The following is an 11,783-nucleotide window of genomic DNA, read 5'->3' on the forward strand; positions in this document are numbered from 1 at the left end:
CATGAACGTAAGCATCTCCTCCAACATCTCAAGGCAGATGCTGCCAAAGGCTGGTCGTCATGGACGCCAACCACGGAGGGACTCCACTTCTTCGAGACTGACTTACAAAAGTCACACCTAATGTTTGGAAAAGCTCACCTAGACAAGGATGAATGCTTTTGTAATCAGTTCTGCAGTTAGTCAAGACAAAATTGGAGTGTTTTTTTGACATATGGACATGGCTAATGTTTGGAGAAAGAAAAGAAAAACATCCAACCCAAAGGACACATCCCCACAATCAAACATGGTGGTGGGAATGTAACGCTTTTTGAAGACGTTTTTCAGGCACTGGGCCAAAAGAAAATGGCATCAAAGAGAACAATGTCAACATTCTGCAGGAAAAAAAATCAAGTATTCGATAGATAAACTTGGCTTTGGACAGAATAAGATCTTCTAGCAAGACAATGATCTCCAACATTGAGTCGAAGCTGTAAAATTAAAAAAAAAAAAAAATATATATATATATATATATATATATATATATATATGTAAAGAAAACAAAGTCAACATTTTCAAGTTCAGGCTTGAATCCCATCAAGAACCTGTAAAGTGAGCATATACACCAGAGTGATGGCAAAGAATCCTTCCAACCTCAAAGGTTGGGAGGTCAGGGCAATAGAGGAGTGATCCAAAATCCCAGTAGAGACATGGAAGAAGCGTATTAGCAATTATAGAACCGTTTGATTACTCTTGTGACAAATAAAGATTTTGCCACTGATCACTAGGGAACAGTATGAATAACTTTCAACATGCCATTTTTAATACAACACAGATATCAATCAAATTAATCACTATATGATCATTTGTCAGTTGTTTATGTCATTTCCAGCCAGAAGAAACTTACTGGTCAAATAAAGATTTATGGAAAATCAATGTTTGATATTGGCATGAAGAATGTGGGGCTTAAGTGTACAAGGAAGTGGTAGCACAATACTCACATTTTAATATTATTACAGCGACAAAATGTACTTTAATCCTACTGGGATTAGGGTTGGATGAGTGCTTAAATTTTATGAGAAGACTAATTAGATAACTTTTTATCTGTCCTCTGGATGTCATTTCACGTACATACACATCTTAACCTCTTATTCAAACTTATTTTCCTCCCCTTCATAATCTCTTTGTGTTGATAATTTGATAAGGGCATAAAAGTTTGAAATCAAAGTAAACTAAAAGGAAAACTACCTGAAGCGGAACAACTTTCTTCAAGAGGCGATCAAAGAAGGAGTTAACCGCATCAGTGAATCCCAAGTAGGTTGTTCTCAGTTTCATTTTCTCATCTCGTAGTAGCCAACTGCAAAGAAATCACAGCAGACCTAAAACATGTCACACAAGCTCTTCAAAGCGCTGCGCTGTGAACTCTCTTCAGGTATTTTGGAGATAAGGCACCGACTGAAGCATGACTATCACAAAATGCGGAGCAGAAGAAGTCATGCTTCGCTGTGTGTCCCTGAAAACACTGTTTTGATGACTATCAAATAAATATTACCTCAACCTCACATTCCCCGAGGGCACGACTATTCCAAAAATACCTACTGCCACTCTTTTCCTGCCAAAAATGTATCAGATTATCTGTATGAATCTTTTCTGATTAAGGAAGTGAATGAATTCATCCTTTCAGGGAGCTGTGACTGTCAGATTTAATTTTTGCTCTCTCTAATAGCTCACTAAAACACTGGTGGTTGTCATCAGCGACTTTCACGACGCAGTACGTTGCTCCCTATTCTACAAATGTTTCTAGACTCTGTTGTATGTAAAGTCCTAATAGGAGGCCAACCAAAACAAATTCCAGCAGATGAAACTGGCCAAAGCTGCTACACTTGAAATAATTCACATTGTGCAACTATGAATGATTTCCTGAATTGGATTAGTTTAATGGATTTAGCCTGCAGCTGTGACACCTCTAACTAACAGATTACCTGACTGAACTATCCACTTCCAATTTAATTTAACGGATTACTTAGCATCCTACTGGCTATTTGAGAATAATGCATCACGGCGTTATTATGGCTGCAAGGCAGATACAAAATATCTTTAAATATAAGGGAACATTTAATCTGGTCTCTGATTGTTACCTCGGTAGTCCTCCTAACTCCCATTCAGCGCAGATGTACGGCCCTGGACGTAGAATCACCCAGAGCCCCAAGTTGGCTGCAAGGCGGAGGTAAGCTCTAGGAGACAGATGCAAAATGTGCTGTCAGTGAGGTCTATTTATTACAAATACTGTCAATTTAAAATGTTTACTACGGCCAACAGAGAGCGCCGACAGATAATCATTCTCTCCTCAAGATAAAGCCGATGTTCAGTCGCAAAGTATAAATTATTCATCCTAAAATATTTCACTCAATTCGTGTTTCAGATCGTATTCTTCAAAGTGTGAGACAACATGTTTCTCATATTACCTTGACAGCAAGAAACCACATTTCTTGGATCAGCGCCATCATAATAAATAAATCAACAATCGGTGACACGGAAAGTGCAACCCTAATTAATCAAAAACATTTTTTAAGGGTATACGCACCAGCAGAATCAAATTATTTCAGTCTGTGGAGAGCTAAGTGTTTTTTATTTTTACAATGCAACAGTGCCATCTGCAGGAGGTTAGCTACTATCCAACAGATGATTTGAAATCCCTGCAAGACTTTCCCTCCATCAGTCGCTCACTCTATATCCAGGTCACCCTCAAAGTTGAAGACCCCTCGCTCTGGCTCATGAAGGTTCCACGGCACATATCTGGAAAAAGAAAACACACTTCTTGGTCTCTTTACAGTATTGCCATGATTTACACTGTTGTTTTCCTTCAGAAGTACTTCATAAAACTTTAACTCATGAATTTTGTCAGCTTTCCTTTACTCAGATTTCAATGGATCTATGTGTCATCTTCTCCAGTAAAACAACTATCAATGTCTGACATTTCAGTCCTCTGCTGTACATTGATCCAGCTCTGAGTAGCAGTGAGACCTACGTAGTGAGGGTATTGACGCCACAGGCCTTCATCTTCAGCAGGCGGTCCTCCCAGTAGGCTCTGGGAACACGAAAATAATGGATGGAGCCTCCCAGGATCCGAAGGGCTTCTTCTCCAGAGTGAACTGAGGCGACAGCGCCCTCAGACCCTCCACACGGTCCATTCTTCTGGTTTCAGGGAAGCTTCTGAGGAGGAAAACACAGGTTGCAGCTGTGAAGATAATTTTCTGTACTTCTGCAGCTGGATCAAAGCTCAGCCTGCACTATTTGACCCCAGTGCCAGATGCGCATGCGTAAGAGCCACATAACAGGAAGTACGACGTGAACTAAATCATGCTTTTCCACAAAAGCATGATTTTTTGCTGCATGATACTGTGAAACAAACTCAGACGGTTGTCATTTTCCTCGACTTATATACAAGAAAAGTCAGTCTCACAGAGCAGAATATGCTCCAGCTCAAATGTCCTCGAATACATGGAGTTTACACGACTTGAATGAACACGAGCGACTGCAAGTCTGACGTTTAAAATGCTCCGCTCATTAGAAAACAACCCTTGTAGATGCATTGCTTGGGTTTTAGAGAGAGTACATTTACATTACAGCACCTTACTTTTCTGTTTTCAAAGCAGTATTAGGTCCCACCAACTGTCCGAGTCGCCTGCGCAGTTGACGCCCACCTGACTTCAACTGTGAGGCGTTTAGGAACATCGGTAAATCGTAGCGTCCATCGATAAGCACATGTTCAGCGAGTTGTTTTGGCTACTTGTATTTCTGTCTATGATATGCCCTGAATTCAAGTGAAAAGAGCAATTTCTTTTTTCAATGCAGATTTGTACATTACCAGAAATACTGTATGACACAAAAGCGAAAGCAGTGCTTTAATATTTAAATGTTGATGGTCTCATATGGTAAAAATCCATTTTAATTGTGTTTTGTTGTTGTTATAAACTTGGAAGTGTAAAGTAAAAGCTATTAAGAAATAGAGATATTTATTTTTGCTATTCCTGGAGCCCCCAGCTTTACAAATGACTAAGAATGTGACCTAAGTCCTACGTACTACCACAAGCCAAAGTCATCTAGCTCAAACTTTGCATAACCTCCTGCCCTTCACTGCCTGCTGCTTCCAGGTGAACCATGTAAAATGAGCAGCTGCCTCACAGTCCATCAGGTTTATTTACTTTATCAAGCTGCTTCTGCCAAAAGTAAAATGTCGCAGCCATGGGCAAAACACATCAAATGTTCTGTTATTGGCTGCAAGAGTGAACAGAAGAGTCTTCATGCACTGCCAGAATCTGAGGAAATGAAGACACAGGATTGTTTTTGTTTTTGATAACATGGCCCTCGCAACAACAGGAAAAATCTTGCAAATTGCGTGGGGAATGTGAAACACATGGCAAATGTTTACGGTGAGTTTTGACCGTATGCCCACAGGTCAGAGCTTTGTGGAAATTATAAAGCTGATACATTTAGAGAAGGAAGAAGCTTTTAAGAGTGATTTGAAACAAATAAAGAATGAATGGACTGAGTTAATATGTTTTTGACGTCACCTGTTGTGCTTAAGTGCAACGTGAATTTGTTTATATCCGTTTGCTTTTCTCCCGCTCTCTGTGCTCACATTTGTTTTGTTTTTTTGGCATTTTATAACAGCCAAATTCCCCATAAAGCTGTTCTCATTTACGTAATTTTCTGTTTCTGTTATCAGACAGTAGAACAAATATGAAACAGTGACTGAAAAGCAGTCCATTTGAACAGTTGTTAACCAACAATCACTTCTGAGCTATTTTCAAGCTGCTGCTCAAACAAACGCGCTAGCACATGAATTAAAACATCAACTGTACTGAGAATTCAGAAATATTTCATTTAAATTATTGATCAGAAAGAAGTGATAGAAAGGCCTCGTCTTGCACATTTATTCATGTGTCTGTCACTCTATTATTCACAGACACAGAGAGTCTTCTTCCTGAAGGGGTTGTGGACAGCAGTAATCCAGCTGCATTTATAGCTACAGACGTTTGTGACAGCCCGTCTAGAAGCAGAGGTTACACAGTCAATGAACCATCTTTGCAGTATTTGAGCTGAATAACTGAAAGACACATTCTGAGGACACGTGAAACTTTCCTTAATTCATACTGACTTTTAAAGTGCAATAAAAATACCTCTAAAATTTGCATTTATTGTGATACACAGGCTAATAATTATCAGTAGTTTTTGTAATAGCATGATAATCATGTTGGCCATAATTGTGCACCCTAAAGCAGGTGTGGTCACTCATTTTAGTGGGTGCGACCAGTAAAATCACACCATAATAACCGCAACCCCAATTTTTTCCTTTGTGTAGTGCAGAAAAGTACTGAAAGTTCTGAAAATGCTCACATTTAAGGAACTCTCTTTACATAATGTTCTTTTTATAGAACATTATAAACAACCTGAAATTTCTTAAAAAAATAAATTCAATTTCAACAACATTAAGTCTGAGTTTATAATTTACACATTATGACCTACAGATCACAGTTTATCTACAAAGGTGCAAAACATTTAACCACAGGTATCTGAAACTGAATGAGCTAGTGTTTAACTTTATGATCAAAATGACAAAAGTCACGACAAGAAAAGACAAAAAAAAAAGGCAAATATTACAAAAATGAGACACAAATTGGACAAAAAAGTTAGAAAGCGACAAAAAATGGTCAAAAAATTACAAAAGCGAGACACGAAATGACAAGAAAATAGACTACCAACACAAATGAGAGACAAACACAAAATGACAAAACAACAAAACAATCAACCAAACACAAATGACAAAAATGAGACTAAAAACACAAGCGAGACAAAAGGAACAAACGACAAAAATATGAGACAAAGAACAAAACTCAGTCAAAAAAACAACAAAAACAAGACAAATATTACAAAATTAGACACACAATGACAAAAGAACAACAAGCAACACATTATTTTACTTTATGATCAAAACAAATGCATGGTCAGGAAATTTACAATTTGCAGTTAATATTGTCTCTGTAATTTTTACACTTTACAAAGTCGTCCGCGGGCCGAATTGGACCCTCTGGCGGACCAGTTTTCGGCCGACGGGACGTATGTTTGACACCCCTGCCCTACAGGAAACTACAACGAGCAAAAACAGGTCTTGCGATTGTTGACACTCCAGAAAGCAGCACAGCTAATTTGCTTCACTATGTAAATCAACACTACAAAGCTCCGAATGATAAATGTGAAGCCTGATTTGAATGACGTCCAATGCAAAAACGTATTTTGGATGCCTCTGCCAGCGCCGTGCCTTATTAGAAAGGTGGGTCATTCCGTGTGGTTTCACCAGATGGTGGTTGCCGCACCTTTTCAAATTAGTCCTAAATTTGCATGCCATTAGACAGTCACAAAAGTACTTTCTATGCAAAATTGTAGGCCTGTAGCTCAAATAGTTTCTGAGTTGTGGGGTCTGAAATTTTCAGAATTTGGGCTATAAAAAGCCTCACCAGGATTTTTTTTTTGCATCTTTAAGTGGTTATTTCTCAGCCTCTAGACATACCAGAGAGCTGTGAGTTGGTAAACAAGGCCTCTGCATGTAGCTAGTGCCCCACAAACATCCCCAGGTGTTTCCCTACACTCTGCAGGCCATGGGCGGCTTGCTAAACATGCTAAAATAAAAAATTAAGAGATACCTACTCACTAGTAGGCTTTGGGACCTTAAAATTAAAAATCTTGTCCAACTTCGGGAGCTCATATTTCCAAACTGAGGTACCCAGAAAGCCTCCAGTTTGCTAAGTTATCACACAAGTTTGTGTAGAATGGAACCCAGGGGTGTTAGAACACTTCTGTGCAGTATTTCTAGGACTTTGAAGGTCCCAAACCCTACTAGTGAGTAGGTATCTCTTAATTTTAGCATTTTTAGCAAGCCCCCATGGCCTGCAGAGTGTAGGGAAACACCTGGGGATGTTGTGGGGCTCTAGCTACATGCAGAGGCCTTGTTTACCAACTCACAGCTCTCTGGTATGTCTAGAGGCTGAGAATAACCACTTAAAGATGAGAAGAAAAAAAAAAAAAAAAAAAAAAAAACACTGGCGAGGCTTTTTATAGCCAAATTCTGAAAATTTCAGACCCCCACAACTCAGAACTATTTGAGCTACAGGCCTACAATTTTGCATAGAAAGTACTTTTGTGACTGTCTAATGGCATGCAAATTTAGGACTAATTTGAAAATGTGCAGCAACACCCCAAGGATATCTGTTCATTTCACCTAGAATGACAAAGGTTCCAAACACTTTGCACTAAGAAAATCTATGCAGGAAAACAGAGTTCCTTAAACAAGCTGGTTAAAGTTTGCAAAACAATGTCAGTTTTTTTTTTCTTCCAGTATTGTACAGCCTCTTAAAGGAACACATTTCTCTTTGGTAAGTTTTGAAGGCCAGTTGCATTTGTTTCAAAATCTCATATTCACAGTGGTAAAAAGCAGCTCTAACTTGTGCTTCTCACGCGTTATCACAGCATCTGAATGCAATTGTAAAAAGAGCCAGATGCTTGAGATAATGGTAGACGTTAGGTCATTTTATCCTGTTACAGATTTATCCTGTACAGATCTAGGCTACATCAATCAACAAAGTGGCATGATTGTCTTGGAGCAGCAGAAAGAGAGCCCACATGAAACTTACCAGGATGAAGATACTTCAAGACTGAGACAAACAGGTTAAACACAGTGACAGGAAACACAACCTGTCAGCCAATCATGCCAAAGTCCAAAGATAAAGCAGGTGAAATATCAAAGTTAATTACTTAGATGAGTATCAGTACAGCAATGTGAATACTCCATTACAAGTAAAATAACACACTCCTACTTAAGTGAAAGTGTGCAAACATAAGTCAAATGTGTAATAAATACAAAATTACAAGTATTTGGTGCTTTGACTGATTTTGCAATCAATAAGTTATTATGATTGCTTTATTACCAAAGAAGTCTTGTTGTGCATGCTACAGTTGTATCTGCTGGAGGCATCAGGTAAATCTGTGGGGTCCTCAGGTGATTAGCGTGAAGAGGAGAGAAGAAAAAAGTTCCACAAATCTGTTTCACTTTTTGGACTTGTATCCTCTAATCTCTGACGTCTGTGAGGTACATGGCCATTTGAACATCTATTGAAATGAAACCCCTTGAGGAAATTAGATGGGAATAAAGTCCCCTTTTGGTGGAGCTGTTGACAACTCGTCTGAAATGTGACCCGACTGCAGACCTCTCTTTGTGAGACATCAGAGGCAGAGGAAGAAGCTTGAACTTCGTGTTTGATTTCAAAATCTAGTATTAAAATCTTTATTTTAAAAGTAACAAAAGCTGCTGAATCATTGAGTTAGAGCGGAAAGGAGACATAAAATCCTTCTTAAATGTAGTATCAGAATCGCTCAAGTAAAGTAAATACTTCAAAATTGTACTTCAGCACAGTAACTTGAGTAGATGTACTCAGTTACTTTCCATCGCTGGTGAAAGTTCAGCTTGGTTGGTCTCTTAGCAACATAACTGAGCAGGGACTTCTGCATTTAGACATTAATAACTGACAGATAGGAAATTGGACCACAAACAAACAAAAACAAGTGTCAGTGGGTGGGTGGTCATTCCAGAATTCATCTGTATGCCTATGAAGAGTAAACTACTTTTTACACACTAACTTTCTTATTTTTTGTTTTTGATGCTTACCTTGTTAACTCATAAGTGATTATGGTTCCTCCAACAAGGCACAGGAGGAAGATGTATCGCTGCTTTAACGACATGTGGACGCAGAACACTGAAGATCGCTCCATACGCTGCAAACACCGCTCCCTGAGCTGCTCTAATGTTCCAGGGAATTGAAGCTCATGGCAGCCGTCCTGTCCTCTTCTGAAATTCTCTTCCGTAGTCTGGTCAACCGGCCGAACGAGTCTGTCACACCTCTTGTTGAAATGATGCGCGGAAATCTCGCAAAACCTGTCGGAGGTGACATGACAGCGTCATGTGACTCTCCAAGACAAGACCCGCAGCCAAATTTGGAGGTTAAAAAGACGGGATCGATCAAAATGAAAGGCAGTTTGCTATTGTAGTAGTCAATGTGATCAGTGTTTATCTGAAGAAGCTCAGTTTAAAGTATCAGCTGGTAACACGCGGCTATTGTGGCGCGTATTTAGGGACCGTCGCAAAACTAGCAAACGTAGAACTTGAAACTTATCAATACACCCCTTAACCCTTTGACGCCTGAATTTATTTACGATTATATTTTTTTTAAAGTAATTGTGTTTTGCTTTTCAGCTGATGCTAAATTAAGTGGAGATTGTTAAGTTGTCTATTACACAAAGAACAGATAAATTTAGAAGAATAATAACAGATATGTAATAATTTAGGTCCCACTCCGACCGGTTCTACGAGAAACCAGTGCTTGCAAGAGGCTCCAAGGTACATACTGAATATGCACAAAGCAGCATTGCGGGAATGCATACACTATCTCGGCTGAAGTCTGAATGAAAGCAGTATGGTGTGAATTTGCTACGACTGACGTCGAGGGGTTAAATTATACTTTTTTTCACTATATGATTAAAAACATAAGCACTTCAATGAATCCCTTTAATTATTTATACATATATAAGAATATGAACTTTTGTTGAATTTAAATATAATAATAAATAATTTCAAAACAATAATATTAGTAATATTTACTCCACCAAGGAGGTGGAGCCTCGACGGAATTATGTGACAATTGATTTATGTTTGTCTGTCTGTTAGTAAAACTATTTAAAACGGATGTAGGGTTTTGGTGGTGACAAACCTCTACAATTCAGATGAACCAAAAGGCATTAAAGGCAAGACATGATGGTACCATAAAAAGCAGCCAAACAGCACGGAGTTTCATTCCAGAGCTCCAATTTTTACTCATTTCCATGTACAGCATACAGCCTCACCAAGCAAACAGACAAAGGAGTCACCCAGGTGCAGCCGATGATGGCAGTCGCAGCAGCAGAGCAGAGCTTCAGCCTGATCACCTACTTCTCACACACACTACGCTGATTGCAGGCTCTTATCTTCTCCTCCCACACCTCTGTGACCTGCCCACAGTTCTATTAAAAACACAATATTAAATATCCTTTATATTTAAAAAAAATGCAATTAACAGTCTGATACAAAGGGAAAAAACACTTAATAAAACACATAATAACCCAAAAAATACTAAACGAAGATAAAACTTATTCAGAAATTCCCCCTGTAACCCCTCCCCTCTCTCCTCTCTGATCTCTCAATTCCATCTAATCAGTAAGTGACAACTGCTGGTGTTCTGTGGCTGCACTCCATGGAACACGCCCTCCTGCAGTCACCTCAAGAGAGAGAAAGGTTAACAGGTCCCCCCCCTCCCCAGCACAAAACAAAGTAAATAAACTTGTATCAGTCTGTACAATATGCATGTCTACTTTCCTTAGTGAGGGGGATGCTCTCCAGCTCCCTCACAACAGACCAAGGGATTTGGATGAAGTACTCAGGGAAGGTCAGAGATGACACAAGGACCAAATGATTACATTTTTTAGCAGTGATGGGGCTTATAGTCTGGATCCACAGATTTGATAAAGATTTCTTTATCTTTGCGAGATAGCATCATGGCGTCACTGTAACTATGACAACAAGTGAACGCTACGCTATCTGTCTGCTGACGATCACATGATTGCGATCCTGCTACAAATCCACCGTTGCGGACTTATCGAGACTTATCAGGACTTATCTATCGGAAATGACACAAGGAACAGTTGATGAAATTGTGGGGTCTTTCTGAGTCCATCAGTTCCTGCTGGCCGGTCACACGATTCAGTATCCGTACATAACGTACACATGCATCACACGCCTGTGCTCAGTGCAAGGTCATTTTGTTTGGGGATACATCTATACTATGGTGCCATGATTTCTGCCACAAATTTTTTCAAGATTTCAGCTGTTGGAAATTATACAACGACTGAGAAGCTTTGGCGGAGTACTGAGCTCTCGAAGTGATTTTCTTGTTCTTGTTGCTGTTGTTGTCTTCACCATCATTATTTTTTGCAATGCATTCCATTAACTGAGAGGGAATGGTCTTCTGCAGATGGTAGCCATTACATTTACGGGATCTGTTTTAATGAAGTGGAAGATTTATTGAGTATGTTTAGGCTTTTTGTTTGTTTGTTTTCTTAACTACTGGATGTACATCCCCATCTCCTAAAATCCCCAGAATAATAAGGTTCAATAATACTTGATCTTATCTACAATTCCTGAATAAGAATAAAATCACTGAAACGGGATGAAAGAAAAATAAATATTTGGATTATACCTGGAAAATTATCAGAATTTAATATAAAATATCAATGCTTCAGAATTACTTGGGAAGCACCACATTTGGAAATTCAATCTGCGACTTAAAGACACTTTGGACATTTACACTGTACTTGTGTACCATGTTGTGTGTGCAAATAGTTGCAACTTATATATTATTTCACTGACCTCTGCTAATTTTATTATTTAAATTTAAATAAAACTGCAATATTTATCATAAACATCTACATTTGCAGAGATTTAGAATGGATATTGACATGGTAAGTTATCTCAATTGAAAACTGCTTTTATAAATTGACCAAAGAAACCTTTATGGATATGTTATCTAAATATAGAAATCCTGTCCCGTATTTGGCAAATAAGCTGGTGACATATAATATGCCACAGACACACAGGTACACACATTTGTGTACTGCACACTATCCTCACCACAACACACAGTCCCTTGTCTGTATACAGTAAT

The 11,783-nt window shown here is 38.8% G+C and overlaps 1 pseudogene; it reads right to left on the reverse strand.

Annotated features, from left to right (window-relative positions):
* Nucleotides 1-9,136, reverse strand: part of LOC110954908 (beta-galactosidase-1-like protein 2) — a 30,726-nt pseudogene extending 21,590 nt beyond the window's left edge.
* Between the last annotated feature and the right edge of the window lie 2,647 nt (nucleotides 9,137-11,783).

This window comes from Acanthochromis polyacanthus, chromosome 13 (genome assembly GCF_021347895.1).
Source record: "Acanthochromis polyacanthus isolate Apoly-LR-REF ecotype Palm Island chromosome 13, KAUST_Apoly_ChrSc, whole genome shotgun sequence".
Lineage (NCBI taxonomy): Eukaryota > Metazoa > Chordata > Actinopteri > Pomacentridae > Acanthochromis > Acanthochromis polyacanthus.